This window comes from Ceratotherium simum, chromosome 17 (assembly GCF_057802395.1).
Source record: "Ceratotherium simum simum isolate JZ-2026a chromosome 17, ASM5780239v1, whole genome shotgun sequence".
Lineage (NCBI taxonomy): Eukaryota > Metazoa > Chordata > Mammalia > Perissodactyla > Rhinocerotidae > Ceratotherium > Ceratotherium simum.
The window spans coordinates 7,746,279-7,762,843 of record NC_141916.1 but is presented as its reverse complement, the minus strand read 5'-3'; the positions used below and the strand labels follow the sequence as shown (position 1 = coordinate 7,762,843).

The window sequence follows — 16,565 nt, the reverse complement described above, 5'->3', positions numbered from 1 at the left end:
ATAGTCTGCTTACTACAGGGAGAAACCCATCAGAGAGGTAAGACTGGAGGCCTCCCACCCTTCTGCATGCATGGAATGGAATTCAGCAGTGAAAAAGCTATCTAAAGCCTTGCAACTCAAACTGCAGTTCATAGGCCAACAGCATTGGCTTCACCTAGATGCTCGCTAGAAACGTAGAATCTCAGGCCCCACTCCAGAACCCGCCTTTTTGCAAAATTCCCCCAGGTGATTTACGTGCATAGCAAAGTTTAAGAAGCACTGATCTAAAGGAATAAGGCATTATGGAACTACAGAGTGGTTCCAAATATTTGGCATAAATTTAAACTTCTGCATTCCTGATACATCTCTTAAACCCTCCAAGATACCACCAACTTCAAGGTGAGTTCAGCATCAGTTGTACAATGAGTCAATAAGAGGAAAGAAAATTAGATACAGGGGTAAGATTGAACCACTCATCATTATCATTCAGCTCCTCTAGCTGAGCCCTTTACTGGCCACCACCCTGGCTCCACATGCAAGTAGGGTTGGAGGACTGTGGCTAGAGATAACAGAAGGGCAGGCATACACACATCTTCCTAACTAGCTGTCCTCGCTTATCCCTCTGTCAACAGTGACACACTCACGGCCCTTAGCCTACAGATATGTCTGTTGGTCCACATAGTATTTCCAATTTGAATTCATTACCATCTTTTACAAATCTGGAATTTTCACATTAAAAAAATCTGCACATCTAAGTTCTCTTCTACAAATCAGAAAATCTGGCAACACCAGACCCACATTCTGGCATGGCAACAAGTGGAGCCAAGGCTCAGTTGTCCACTTAGATATTGGCCAGAATTTCCACCACTCCCTATGGTCTCCCCAACGATCAAGCTAAGGTTGTGTGTCAGTTGCCATCTGTCATCTTCCATTTGGTCTATTTCATTCATTCACATTCCCAGCTCGACTCCTACAGGTGTTTGAATTTGTGACCCCTTTAAGAGGCTCTAGGAAGCATCATGTCGCTGATCTCAAGTCACTCAGCCTATCTGAATTTATTCTTTCATATACGTAATTCAGGAAAAGGAGCTACTGTTTGAATCACCCTCAGTTCGATCACAAATCTTGTGAACTGGAATCAATCCACTGAATTACATACTCCCTGACCTTAAATATGTACCATAATATTTGTCTTCACAACTCACTCCAACTCAGATATTTTAACTATTTTAACTGTTTCTTTTCAGAACTGTACCTCACAGTGATAAACAAGAATTACTAGCAAGAGCAGACACAGCACAATACATTATTGAGCTGTTCCTCCAGATTCATTTCAAAACTTTAAGTAATATACTAAAATGGTAAATTCTATGAGAGCAAGTGTCTTGATCTTTTGTTTACTGAGATATCTCAAGCACCTAGAGAGTGCTCAGTAAATACTTATTGAATAAATGAGTTTTGAGGTTTATAAATTCTCAAAAGTTCATACACAGATTTTGAGTGAATGTGTTTAATTATCAACAGGTATATGAAGGTTATTCATTTGATAGCCTAGTTCTATTTGGGTTGATCAGCCAAACCGTTTTTATTTCAGTGACTATGAAAACCAGCAGTACAGAAAAGACATGTAACACTAACAAGCCTAAGACTCATGGCCTATCACAACTTGTTTTGCAACAAACAGCATCATGCAAACTAGGCAAAATGGCTAAACCGAATGATAAGATTTAGTCTGATTCAATTTTATGTCCCCACATCTATAGTCTTTAGTTATCGCCATCATCATCATTAACATCATCATCATCCTAGAAAGCTGGACAACTTTTACAGATCACGTATTGAAAAGCATTTATGGGACACTTACTGCTGTGCCAGGAAGTATGTGCTAGATGCCCCTTGACTTCCTAACTAAAAGGTACGTCCTGCAGGACTACTAATACTTCCCATGCTATGATGCTTAGTAGGTCTGGACACAGGAAAAAATTTTATTTTATTTATTTTTTTTTTTTTTGCAGGTTTGCTTTTCTTTGTTTATTGCAGTAACATTGTTTTATAACATTGTAAAAATTTCAGGTGTACATCATTGTACTTCTATTTCTGCATAGATTACATCATGTTCACCACCAAAATACTAATTACAGCCCTTCACCACACACATGTACCGAATTATCCCTTTCACCCTCCTCCCTCCCCCCTTCCCCTCTGCTAACCACCAATCCAATCTCTGTCCCTATGTGTTTGTTTATTGTTGTTATTATCTACTACTTAATGAAGGAAATCATACGGTATTTGACCTTCTCCCTCTGACTTATTTCACTTTGCATTATACCCTCAATGTCCATCCATGTTGTCACAAATGGCTGGATTTCATCGTTTCTTATGGCTGAGTAGTATTCCATTGTGTATATATACCACAACTTCTTTATCCATTCATCCCTTGATGGGCACTTAGGTTGCTTCCAAGTCTTGGCTATTGTGAATAACGCTGCAATGAACACAGGGGTGCATGTACCTTTGCAAATTGGTGTTTTCAAGTTCTTTGGATAAATACCCAGCAGTGGAATAGCTGGATCATATGGTAGTTCTATCCTTGATTTTTTGAGGAATCTCCATACTGTTTTCCATAGTGGCTGCACCAGTTTGCACTCCCACCAGCAGTGTATGAGAGTTCCCTTCTCTCCACATCCTCTCCAACACATGTTGTTTCCTGTCTTGTTAATTATAGCCATTCTGACGGGCGTGAGGTGATATCTCATTGTAGTTTTGATTTGCATTTCCCTGACAGTTAGTGATTTTGAACATCTTTTCATGTGTCTGTTGGCCATCTGTATATCTTCTTTGGAGAAATGTCTGTTCAGGTCTTTTGCCCATTTTTTAATTGGGTTGTTAGTTTTGTTGTTGTTGAGATGCATGAGTTCTTTATATATTTTGGAGATTAAGCCCTTATCAGATGTATGGTTTGCAAATATCTTCTCCCAATTGTTAGGTTGTCTTTTCGTTTTGTTGATGGTTTCCTTTGCTGTGCAGAAGCTTTTAGTTTGATGTAGTCCCATTTGTTTATTTTTTCTATTGTTTCTCTTGCCCGGTCAGATGTGGTGTTTGAAAAGATGTTGCTAAGACCGATGTCGAAGAGCGTACTGCCTATGTTTTCTTCTAGAAGTTTCATAGTTTCAGGTCTTACATTCAAGTCTTTAATCCATTTGGAGTTAATTTTTGTGTATGGTGTAAGGTAAGGGTCTACTTTCATTTTTTTGCATGTGGCTATCCAGTTTTCCCAACACCATTTGTTGAAGAGACTTTCTTTTCCCCATTGTATGTTCTTGGCTCTTTTGTCAAAGATTAGCTGTCCATATACGTGTGGGTTTATTTCTGGGCTTTCGATTCTATTCCATTGATCTGTGTGTCTGTTTTTGTGCCAGTACCATGCTGTTTTGGTTACTATAGCTTTGTAGTATATTTTGAAATCAGGGAGTGTGATACCTCCAGCTTTGTTCTTTTTTCTCAGGATTCCTTTAGCTATTCGGGGTCTTTTGTTGTTCCATATGAATTTTAGGACTCTTTGTTCTATTTCTGTGAAAAATGTTGTTGGAACTTTGATAGGGATTGCATTGAATCTATAGATGGCTTTAGGAAGTATGGACATCTTAACTATGTTAATTCTTCCAATCCAAGAGCACGGAATATCTTTCCATTTCTTTGTGTCTTCTTCAATTTCTTTCAGAAATGTTTTATAGTTTTCAGTGTACAGATCTTTCACCTCTTTGGTTAAGTTTATTCCTAGGTATTTTATTCTTTTTGTTGCAATTGTAAATGGGATGGTATTCTTAATTTCTCTTTCTGCTACTTCGTTGTTAGTGTACAGAAATGCAACTGATTTTTGTATGTTGATTTTGTATCCTGCAACTTTACCATATTCGTTTATTACTTCTAAAAGTTTTCTGGTGGATTCTTTAGGGTTTTCTATATATAAAATCATGTCATCTGCAAATAGTGACAGTTTCACTTCTTCCTTTCCAATTTGGATCCCTTTTATTTCTTTCTCTTGCCTGATTGCTCTGGCTAGGACTTCCAGTACTATGTTAAATAGGAGTGGTGAGAGTGGGCATCCTTGTCTGGTTCCTGTTCTTAGAGGGATAGCTTTCAGTTTTTCACCATTGAGGATGATATTAGCTGTGCGTTTCTCATATATGGTCTTTATTATGTTGAGGTACTTTCCTTCTATACCCATTTTATTCAGAGTTTTTATCATAAATGGATGCTGTATCTTGTCAAATGCTTTCTCTGCATCTATTGAGATGATCATGTGATTTTTGTTCTTCATTTTATTAATGTGGTGTATTACGTTGATTGATTTGCGAATGTTAAACCATCCCTGCATACCTGGAATAAATCCCACTTGATCATGGTGTATAATCTTTTAACGTATTGTTGTATGCGATTTGCTAGTATTTTGTTGAGGATTTTCGCATCGATGTTCATCAGTGATATTGGCCTGTAATTTTCTTTTTTTGTGTTGTCCTTGTCTGGTTTTGGTATCAGGGTAATGTTGGCTTCGTAGAATGAGTTAGGGAGCTTCCCCCCCTCCTCAATTTTTTGGAAGAGTTTGAGAAGGATAGGTATTAAGTCTTCTTTGAATGTTTGGTAGAATTCACCAGGGAAGCCGTCTGGTCCTGGACTTTTATTTTTGGGGAGGTTTGTGATTACTGTTTCGATCTCCTCACTGGTGATAGGTCTATTCAAATTCTCTACTTCTTCTTGATCCAGTTTTGGAAGGTTGTATGATTCCAAGAATTTATCCATTTCTTCCAGATTGTCAAATTGGTTGGCATATAGCTTTTCATAGTATTCTCTTATAATCTTTTGTATTTCTGAGGTGTCTGTTGTAACCTCTCCTCTTTCATTTCTGATTTTACTTATTTGTGCCTTCTCTCTTTTTTTCTTGGTGAGTCTAGCTAAAGGTTTGTCAATTTTGTTGATCTTTTCAAAGAACCAGCTCTTGGTTTTATTAATTTTTTCTATTGTTTTTTTGGTCTCTATTTCATTTATTTCTGCTCTGATTTTTATTATTTCCCTTCTTCTACTGATTTTGGGCTTGGTTTGTTCTTCTTTTTCCAGTTCCTTTAGGTGCATTGTTAGATTGTTTATTTGAGATTTTTCTTGTTTGTTGAGATAGGCCTGTATCGCTATAAACTTCCCTCTTAAAACCACTTTTGCTGTATCCCATAGATTCTGGCATGTCGTGTTATCATTTTCATTTGTTTCCAGCTATTTTTTTGATTTCTTCTTTGATTTCTTCTTTGACCCAGTCGTTGTTCAGTAGCATTTTGTTTAATCTCCACGTATTTGTGGCCTTTCTGATTTTCTTCCTATAGTTGATTTCTAGTTTCATACCATTATGGTCAGAAAAGATGCTTGGTATTATTTCAATCTTCTTAAATTTATGGAGACTTGTTTTGTGGCCTAATATGTGATCAATCCTGGAGAATGTTCCATGTGCATTTGAAAAGAACGTGTATTCTTCGGTTTTTGGATGGAATGCTCTGTATATATCTACTAAGTCCATCTGTTCTAGTGTGTCGTTTAAGGCCAATGTTTCCTTATTGATCTTCTGTTTGGATGATCTATCCGTTGGTGTAAGTGGAGTGTTAAAGTCCCCTACTATTATTGTGTTACTGTCTATTTCCGTTTTTATGTCTGTTAATAATTGCTTTATATATTTAGGTGCACCTACATTGGGTGCGTAGATATTTACAAGTGTTACATCCTCTTGTTGGATTGTTCCCTTGATCATTATGTAATGACCTTCTTTGTCTCTTTTTACAGTTTTTGTTTTAAAGTCTATTTTGTCTGATATGAGTACTGCTACCCCAGCTTTCTTTTCATTGCCATTTGCGTGGAATATCTTTTTCCATCCCTTCACTTTCAGTTTGTGAGTGTCCTTAGGTCTGAAGTGTGTCTCTTGTAAGCAGCATATATATGGGTCTTGTTTTTTTATCCAGTCAGCCACCCTATGCCTTTTAATGGGAGCATTTAGTCCATTGACGTTTAAAGTAGCTATTGATAAGTATGTACTTACTGCCATTTTTTACCTTTTTTTTTTTTTTCTCAGTGTTTTAGTATTCCTTCTCTGTTCCTTACTTCTTCTATACAGAATTGATGGTCACTTTAGTTTGACCTCTGTCTGAAAGCTGTACTCTTTAACTCCCCTCCTCCCTCCTTTTATGTTTTTAATATCATATCTAACCTCTTTTTTGTGCATTTGTATCCATTACGTTCTAATCGTGGAAATAGATAGTTTTTCCTATTTGTGGTCTTCTCTTTTCCCCTTAAATCAGTCCCTTTAACATTTCTTGTAGCACTGGTTTCTTGGTGACAAACTCCTTTAATTTTTGCTTATCTGGGAAAATTTTGATCTCTCCTTCCATTTTGAATGATAACCTTGCTGGGTAGAGTATTCTTGGCTGTAAGTTTTTTCCTTTTAGCACTTTAAATATATCGTGCCATTCTCTTCCAGCCTGTAAGGTTTCTGCTGAGAAGTCAGCTGATAGCCTTATGGGGTTTCCTTTGTATGTAACTTGACATTCTCTTGTGGCTTTTAGGATTCTCTCTTTATCTTTAATTCTGGACATTTTGATTATGATGTGTCTTGGTGTGGGCCTCTTTGGGTTTATCTTGTTTGGGGCTCTCTGTGCTTCCTGTACCTGGATGTCTGTTTCCTTCCTTAGGTTAGGGAAGTTTTCATCTATTATTTCTTGAAACAGATTCTCTGCCCCCTTGTCTCGCTCTTCTCCTTCCGGGACACCTATAACACGGATGTTAGTGCGCTTGATGTTGTCCCAGAGGTCCCTTAGACTGTCCTCACTCTTTTTAATTCTTTTCTCTTTTACCTGTTCACCTTGGGTAATTTCTTCTAGTCTTTCTTCCAGCTCACAGATCCGTTCTTCTGTATCCTCTACTCTGCTTTTGAGTCCCTCTAATGAATTTTTCATTTCCAGTATTGTATTCTTCATTTCTGATTGGTTCTTTTTTATATCTTCCATTTCTTTGTTGACATTCTCACTGAGTTCATCTATTCTTCTCCCCAGATCAGTGAGCATCCTTAACACTCTTAGTTTGAACTCTCTGTCAGGTAGGTTGCTCATTTCTGTTTCACTTAGTTCCTTTTCTGGGGTTTTGTCCTGTTCCCTTACTTGGAATGTATTCTTTTGCCTCCTCATTTTGCCTCTTTCCCTGTGCTTGTGTCTATGTATTAGGTAGGTCAGCTACGTCTCCTGCTCTTGGATAGGTGACCTTATGTTAGTGATGCCTTGGGAGGCTTCCAGTGTGCTTCCCTCAGTTCTCAATGTTCCATGGGTGGCCCCTATGTGGGCTACGTGTGTCCTTCTATTGTGGCCTGTTAGCTCTCCCTATAGGCGCCCAGGAAGGCTGAGTTATGCTCCTGGCCAGCTGTTGTAATGCTCAGCTGCTTGTAGTTGTTGTGGGCCCTTCAGTCTCTTTATCAGGTGTGGGGCACCCCAGCACAGTTGGCTGTAAGTTCTAATACCACATTTGTGTTGCAGTATTTCTTTTAACTGAGTAGGCCCCCAGCGTGGCAGGTTGTTAGGCTCAGGGCCTTACAATTGCAGTAAGCCTCTAGCCTATTATGTCTCTTGTCAGCTCTCTGAGGATTGCAGCTGGGTGGGGCTGGCCTCAGGCACAGGAGCACCCAATTGTTTCAGGCTTTGGAAGGTGGGGCAAACCTCCTATGTGGGTCTTTGAGAAGCACAAGTCTTCTGCAGCTGACAAGCCCTGCAGCTGACAAGCCCTGCCGCCCACAGGTCCACACACACAGTCAACACAGTCCTGCCCCGTGTGAGCGCCCCGACCTCCCCAAGCGGACCCAGTCTCTCCACGGCGGGAGCCCCACACACTCCGCCACCGCCCCACACTCTTCACCTGCTCCTTGTGCACACCCTGCCCCGCTCAAGTCGGCTCAGTTGCCAGGCTGCAGAGAATCCAGTCACCAATCTATGCAAGCCCACACGTTGCCTGAGGGCTTGTTGTTGGGTGGGGCCAGTCTCTAGGGTGGGCTGCCTGCCCTGGCTGAGCTGGATTAAATCGGTGCTCTAGCGGGTGGGGCAGACCCTGGGCTAGCAGGCCTCAGGGAGAACTCCAATGGCGTCTGTGTCAGCACGCCCACACCAGGCCACAACAATGGCCGCCGCCAATGTCCCAGTCCCTGGAGAGGTCTCACCCCTCACCGAGATGCACTCAGGGCCTATTAGGTGAGTCTCTTGTCACCAAAGCACTGTACACCTTTCTTTCTGGTGATTTTAGGGTGCTAGGAAAAAATTTTAATTGTCTTGAAAACGTGACTGAAAAAATATCTTGCTGAGAAACTGAGGCACAGAGAAATAAAGTGATTTTTTCGTGGTTACTTGGTTATTTATCGGTAGAGCTATGAAAGCATCTCCAGCGCTTTTGCCACTGCACCATGCTGGTTGCACAACAGTCATTTTCAACATTTATCTGCTGACCAGAATGCAAGCCAATGAATTTCAAGCACTCAACAAATGATGTCATGAGCAAATATATCTTCAAATAGCAAAGTCTAAATTTTGACCCAATTCTGGTATATTTATAAACACACCAACAATCAATCTAAAAGGAGTTTGCAATAACGCTAAATATGTATCTTAGCAGGAAACTACTGTGATATAACATTTCAAGAACTAAAGCTGAAAAAAAATTAGGTTAGAAATTTTCCTTGAACTTAAAGCTGCCCCAAATGGGGCCTCTGTTTAATGGAATATGCGATTTCAATGCCCTTTCACTCTCCCCTTGGCTTTTAGGTTTCCTGACTGAAAGGCAAACCATCTACCTCCCTTCTCCTTATATACCACAAAAGTGAAGAACTAAAGTTAGAGCTGTTGCACCCAATTCAACCCAACTTTCCGAATAAAATACAAACAAAACCAGGTCACTGCTACTGATATGTTTGATGGCCCTTCTAAGGAGGAGTTAAGTCCTCCTGAAGCTGAGCTCTCCAGCACCAACTAATTTGAGTATGCCATTCACTATATACCTATAACAAGGTAAAGCTAAATGAAGAAAGAAATGGTAACAATAATCAAGGTTTTTCCACCTTAAATGAATTTGAAACTGTCCATAAACTAATACAAATAAAAAATATAAGTGTATATGTTGTTTTCCTCAAATGATCTGAATCAGCCATTTCTGAATTCTTGACTCGTCTGAGCAGTCACAAATTCACTGCATCAGTACATAAAGCTCTATTGTTTGAGGAGACCAAGTTTTAGGGCTGGAGAAGGTCTGCCTTCTCGAAGAATATATTCTAAGAAAGACTCAGTGTTCTATTACTAGGTTGGGGTTTTGTTACTAAGATTCCTATGACCACCTAACCCTTGTTTAGTTGTCTGCCTTTGCTTACTCCAATGTAGAAAGCCAAAGAACATGAAGCCAGGAAAAGCAGACTGCAACAAGTAACACACCTTGCTTTTCTCATATAGATGGTCTTTTTCATAATAGAGCAGGAGAGTGCAAGCATATTTACTTCCTCCAACATTTAAGTACAATTCTCATCGGAATCTCCAAGAAGGATGTTAAAAAAGAAAGTGGGAAAATTCAGCCAGAAGAAAATGAAACCATGGCACAGTTTTTACATATAGATAATAATTTTGAATGATTGGTTTTTTGTACCAGAAAGAATCTGTCTCTCTCCTCATAGCCCAGGCCATTCTGGCTTGAAAACTTTAATTCCAAAGCACAAATGCACTTTTCCAAAAATCTTCATTCATAGTGCCTACTATGCATACCTCCATAAATTCGCTTATAAACAGCGGCATCACCTGCCAAAGAAAGCCGAAGTGTTGTTCCATATTATTAAGCTCAACAGAAAGCTCCACATGTGGCGACAGGGACCATAGGCAATTAACACTGCAAAGTGTCAGGTTCAGAATCTTTGCATGACCTTTAAAGGTCACCACAGTTGCCCATTCACATGCGTGCAATTATACAGTGACTAGTTCACAGCAGCAAAAAAAACCCATAAAAATATTTAGTAAAACAAACCTTGCATTCATCAACAGCTCCTTTGCACTCCCCAGGCTTGATGTTTCCAGTGAGCTTTACATAACACGGGAGATAAAAGAGCAAAGGAGACTTGCTTGGCTGCTTGTCCCCATTTTGTCAAAGCACTAAATTCAGCCTACCACCATAATTGCTAAGATGCCACATTATCCAACCTCTCTGTAAAGAGTTTCCAAAATCTACTGTATAAAAGAAGCAATATAAATATAAATGTAATTGAATAGCTACATTTGTGCCATTGCTGGGGGAAAGGGAGATGTACCTGCCCTAACTGGCCATTCAGGGAAAATCATAAAACAATTACAGCTACTATGGAGTAATTTAGGAGATTGAAGGAAGTGATTAAAAGGACTTTATCTAATATAAGCATATAAGCTCTGATTCCTTAGTTATATCTCATTACCCCACATGGATCATTGTGAACAGAATGGAATATTCTCCTTACAGCTTATACATTCACTTTTCATCTGAGTCCCAAGTAACCAGAAAGTCTTTTATTTTCCAATAGTAATAACAATCAGTTGTCTAAATAGGCCAGATTTTCACTAATTCCGGTGACTAGCTTGCCTATCATTACAGCACAGGATGAAATCCAACATATACATGTGCTATACACATTGTAAGTGGGTGGGTTTTGGAAATCTAACATAAATTTGGAGTATAACATCAATATGTTTCTGAAAAACTTGTAGAGACCATTTGTAAACCAGAATAGCATGCTCTAATGGAATGCACGGTTTGTGTTCTGACTGTGGAGGTGCACATTTAATAAAGACAGCATATAGATATATTTGGTGTTTAAGATGTGTTAAAATTCCAAGTTATAGCGTCAACAAACACATCCCAAAGAGCCCCTACGTAGAGGATAAAATTTATTTATTTATTATTGCATTTGTAGCCCCACAAATAAAAATATCTCCAAAAGAAAAACTAAAGAGCAAAACACACTGCATGTAACAGAGGCTCCAATAGAAAAACTCAATTATCAATGACCTTATTAAACCATGGACACAGTTGTACTGTAGGTCAAATCATGTAAAATAATGAAAAACTATGTACTTAAAAATGTAGACATTTTTTAAAGTCATTCTCAGCCCCCTTTAGCACAAAACCAGTATTTTACATGGGTGTCAATAAAGCATACGTACATATGCATGTGCATATATATGTATAGATATTGAGATTAGATAGATATTACAGAGAAATGTATTTAAATACTACTTTTTTTCACATTCCAATAAGTCTAACCATTCCTCTTAAAATTTCCGTTAAGAATAAATAGAAGACAAGAATTGTTGGTTTTATTTCATTGACAAGGACACTGAATCACTGTGCTGAATGGAGTCAGACTTTCTAAAAATGACCCAATAAATCAGTGGTTAATGACTATTAAAAAAAAACTAACTTCTAGGTCTCGGTTTGCCAGGCCCACTTTCCATCTCCCCTCTTTCAGACTGTGTTCCAGACCTAAAGTAAAACTGTTCTCCAAAAAGACTCATGGTAACTCGTCGTGAAATTATTCCTCCTCTTCCAGTGGTGTAGGTCAATATGCTCAAAGTAATTCAAAATAAAGTTAACCAAAGAATTTTCTAAGAAAATGGCAAATGCATCATATTACATGGTACTAAAAAATCAATGGTTCATAAGCAAGATGTATCATGTGAAATCCTGTGCAAGTGTGTGCACCAGATATGAGGCTGGTTCAGCTGTTTGGCCCTCATCTTGAGCAGCAGTCTGTGTTAACGCATTTCTTCTCTGTGTTGAGGGAGCCCTACTAAGAACAGGTTGATGAATTGCATTTGTAAACGTCGGGCATAGATCAAAGGGGACTATGTTGGATGCTTATTTTACGTCAACTTATGGTTTTTCACCAAGAAAACAAAACTGCACTGCACAGTAAAGTTCCTTATTTTTACTTGAGTCTTCAATGAACAAAACAGCTGCAGAATAATACGACCTAATGAGGCATCCCTAATAAAATACTGCAGAAGCGAAAGCAGGGGCACTGGATCGTTTGCACTCTGCTGGCTTCATCTTCTCAAATACCTTAGAGATAACTGATGACCCTTTGGAACATTCCTAGTTGGGACATGCATTAGAGAGACAAATGTTCCTCAGCCTGCAGCCACAGCTGAACTTGGGCAGAATCTGACAGTACCTTTTATTAGGGGCCATAGTGAGAAATGCCAGGAAAATGCTGGAGAGGCACATCTTACCCTGCCTGTATAGGGTAATCCATAACCCGCAATTAGTGATAAATCAACCCTAAAATGCACTTTCAACATTTCAATATTCAAAAACACATTGTAAAAGGATCATCATTAAAATACTATATTGAAGATGCTGGATCCAGGGCCACTAAAATGTACTGATAATATATAAAATAATTTTTATAAAATCTCCTATCAGTCCCTAAGTTTCACCACTTTATAAATTTTTAAAAGGGAAAAGTGGCCACATCTAAAAACAGATCTTTTTACAGCCGTGTCATCACATTTTATTACTTGGTGGTTAGTAAATACTATAATGCAGTCTCTAAGCAACATGTGTCTTTTTGACACAGATCCACGGGCTTCTCAACGAATCTTCATTCTCCAATTTGTTATTGTTAAAATAAGCTAATATTTTTCAGATTCAACATCACACATACTCAGAAACCTCAGATTCCCCTCTAGCACAACTTGTAGCATTATAGGTGCTTGCTTTGATGTCAAGGTTTTTGGGTTCTTCTTTAAGAGACATACGTCATAACTGTATACAAATACGTAAGCTGAAGCATCCTAAACTACTTAACTTTATTAAAGGCAAGAAAACAATCAAGATTATAGTCTCAAAAAAATGCCTCATTTGAGTAAAGCAACACTCTAAAACTGTGTTCTCTGTCTCTAAAAGAGTCACCAAGCCTAAGCATTCAGTTGGCAGTGACACTGCCCTCATGGTATATCTATAAATAATACAACCCAATTTTTTTCATTGAAAATTAAGAAAATGAAAATAAAATAAGCTCCAGTGCGGTTTCTCCTGCCTTTTCAATGGCTACTGATGGCTTTAAAAATTAGGACTCTAAAAAGAGGTCATTATTCAAACAATTGACTCAGGATGAGCTCCAGAACAGAAAAAAAGTAGGAAAAGAGAAAACTTAAAGGTGTCTGAACATTTTTAAGGCTCCTAGGTGCCAATTTTGAAACTGTAAAAGATTCACCAGTCTGAGTACACGTACAAACATGGGAAGGCTGGAGTAAATACAAATAATCTCAATGCTCTGGTTTTTAGAGGCTTTAGAAATGTTTTTAATCTCCTTCGCTGGTTATTGCCATTTAGCACTTTACAAAGAAATCTTTAATTACTCATTTGTCTTAATTTACATTGCCTATTAGAGCAGTTTTAAAGTGTTAATTGATAACAGTCTGAATGTTGATGTCTAAAGCAATCTAGCTGGGAAGACAGGAACCAGATAATTATCATCCTGTCAATAGTCATTGAAATTGCAGCCATCCTGAGTGAAGGACCCTTATACAGTGATTGCTTTGGGGCTATTTTTCAGAGTAAAGGTTGCATAAAGGTTTGTTTTTGTTTTTTCAAGAACGATTTTTGCAAAATTCAAGAGGGGATTTAACACTCACAAAACAAAGATATTTTCTTTTCTGTCTTATTGCCACGAGCCGAACTCATCCAGCACAGGGTGAAGACAGGCTAGCTAGCCATTGTAGTAACTACACATCTGATTCCAAACTCTTGGGGCAATTGTTAACACTCGGTCAGGAAGTGGAATACAGAATAGGAACGCGTCGCGTCTACCCGGGGGCTCTGCAAGCGCCTGCAGTTCGTCCTTTTCAAGTGGAGACTAGATGGTTCTAGGAGAAATAGGACGACGGATCTCAAACTTTCCTTTGCAAAAGCAGTTTCTGGAAATAACACGTTCCCCATTGACATGTGAAGATCAGCAGCCTTAAGAAAACACCTCTTGGTAGGAACCCGGCCTTTTGGAATAGAAGGGGGAAAGGCAGCAAAGGAGTGGAGCAGAAAACCCGTGTACTATTAGCAAGATTTGGGAGACATCTCTCCGGAAAGAAATAAAAACCATAAGTTCCTTGAAGCTGTCCTTTTCCTGAACGCTGTTCGTAAAATGCTCCTTTTCGTAAAGCTCTGTAGTATCCTTTACTAAATCTTTATTTCATTCCGTAATAAAGCGTCCGTTCCCAAATCTAAATAACTCTTTACACAGACGCGGCTCCAGAACTTATCAAGACGATTCTTCATGAAAACAGTTAGAGGTGGAGAAATCAGTAGCCTCATTGAAACGCCCACCCTCTGCAGACAGGCCCGAGAATTAACTAATCTGAAGTGGACAGAAAGTAGGGATTTCAGAAAGGCGACCTGACACATCCCATCGATCCTGCCTTGAACTCGACCCCCCAGCTCCTAATTAGGAGTCCAATATGGTTACCCATCGGGATTGGTTCGGTTCAGGGATCGAATTAAAACCCACTGCGATCCTCGGCGGGGTCGCTGGCTGTGTCAGGAGAAACGGGGCGGAGAGGAGAGGGAGGCGCCGCTCTCGGAAGCCCCTCTGCGTGCTCGGGTCCCCTCTGGGCGTCCCTCTACCCCGCCCCTACCCTGGCCGCCCAACCAGCATCTGCTCTCACCTCTCGCCTCCCCGGGGCGAGCTTCCCTAACCTAACCCCCGACCCCGGAGGAGAGGAGGGCTTTCGGGCCCCGGTCCTCCAGCGGGCGGCCGGGGGCGCGGCTCGCACCTACCTACCTGCAGCCCGGCTTCCTGGTGGCGGCAACACCTAGCGATGCTCCTGCAGCTTCCGCGGGCCCGCTCCAGCCTTATCGCTCTTGCATCGCTCCCAAGATGCCAATCCGCCGTCACCGTTCAGGGGCATAGGGAACCCAAGTCTGGTGTGCGCTCGTGGAGGGCGTGCGAGTGTGGCCCTGAGCGTGCGTGTGTGCGCGCGCGTGTGTTGCCTCCTCCGATGGCAAAAAGCGTTCAGGAATCTCTTGACATCCGACCTGGAATCCCCTTAAAGAGGGTGGGAGGTGGAGTCCGCGAGCCTCGCCTGATTCCCCCTCTTTTTTCCACAGCGTCAAAGTAACCAAAAGACTTGTTTACTGAGAAAAGCCCAGGTCCCGCAGCCCCGCCAGCGCCCGCGGTCCTCGCCCGATGCGCGCGGGGCGCGCGGCTCCCCCGACTGCGCGGATCGAAGCGGTCCTGCAGCAATTACCGCGCGGATTCCGGCTCTGATTTGTTTGCTTTTAACGCCGAGCAAAGACTTTTCCTCTGGCCTCGCGTCAGCTCCCCCTCTCACGCACACACACACATCCTCCGTCCCTCTCTCCGCCTCCCTTTTGCTCTCTGGGGAAAGGCAATTGGACGGAACCGTTCACCTTCAGGAGAGCAGCCTCCGCCGCGTACTTCTCCAGTCCCCGGTTCTGGCAGGTCCCGGTCTCCAACGTCGGGAAGCAGCTGGAGAGGTTCAGGCAGCAAGGAGGAGGCTCCGAGCTCGGCGGCCTCCGCCCGCGAGACGCCCGGGTCCCGGGTGCAGGTGCCCCTGCTCCCGCTGTACGCGGATAGGTCCCAGCAGACGGCCTCTCGGAGACTTCGCGCCGAGTCCACTTAGCAGCAACTCCTGGCCAGCTGCAGCCCCTCAATCCCGCCTCCCAGTGCTGCGGGCAGAGCCCCACGCAGCCCCACCGCTGCCCCTCTAGGCATCGTGGGCTGGAAGGAAGGGAAATCCGCCGCCGTCCCCCGGTCCCTAGTCCGCTGGCACCGTCACCACCGAGAAGGTGCGAGTTCCAACATCGAACACGAACGAGCAGGTGTTGCCTGTGTCACTTCGCTGAAGGCGGGAGGGGAGAGAAAAGGGGCGGAGGAGGGGGCCGAGGAAACGAATCCAGATCAAGAGAAGAAAAAGAAGTAAGCGGTTTAGTAATCAAAGCCTCCTCTCCACCTCCCACCCCAGGCGCTGTACTGTCAAAGACCCCGGTGGTATCTTTTAGAAAGTCACCGTACACCGTAAAGGGCAAAACCCCCGTTCCACCCAGACCCCTTATTCCATTCTCCCCAGCCTGGCTGTCCAGGGCGTACGGAGTGGCTGGTCTCCCTGTATAATACAAGGAGAATGCAGGCAGAGAATAGATCCCGACTCGCCGGGTTGAGTTAAGCAGTAAAATGGGATGGCAGGACCAGGCGGCGTTGCCTCCCTGCGTCTCTCTCCCAACAGCCAGCTCTGTTAGCAGCCTCCGCTGCTGCTGAGAGCAAACTGCAGTCCTGCAGAAAAAGAAAGAGACAGTAAAAGATGAGAGGGCGGCAATCGGCATAAAAGCTGGACTGTGTCTCCCTCTAGAGGGAGAACCGGGTTAGAAAGCTTTCTTGGATATAACTAGGTCTTCAATTTCTCCATAAAGAAAAGGAAAACAATATCTGGTTTCAGAGAATTTTGCATTTTTACAAACTCCAACCTCTAATGGATTTGGAGAGAGGATTTGCACTG

The 16,565-nt window shown here is 41.6% G+C and overlaps 1 protein-coding gene across 4 annotated transcripts in view; it reads right to left on the bottom strand.

The window, feature by feature from the left end:
* The window catches only part of TAFA2 (TAFA chemokine like family member 2), a 410,445-nt gene extending 394,171 nt beyond the window's left edge, over positions 1-16,274 (bottom strand). For 2 of the 4 annotated variants that reach the window (XR_015554919.1, XR_015554918.1), the window contains exon 1: positions 14,831-16,272. The gene's annotated coding sequence lies outside the window, so the exon portion shown is untranslated. Of the gene's footprint in view, positions 1-14,830 lie in introns of all 4 variants that reach the window. The other 2 variants (XR_015554917.1, XM_014786691.2) reach the window with 2 other exon arrangements.
* Between the last annotated feature and the right edge of the window lie 291 nt (positions 16,275-16,565).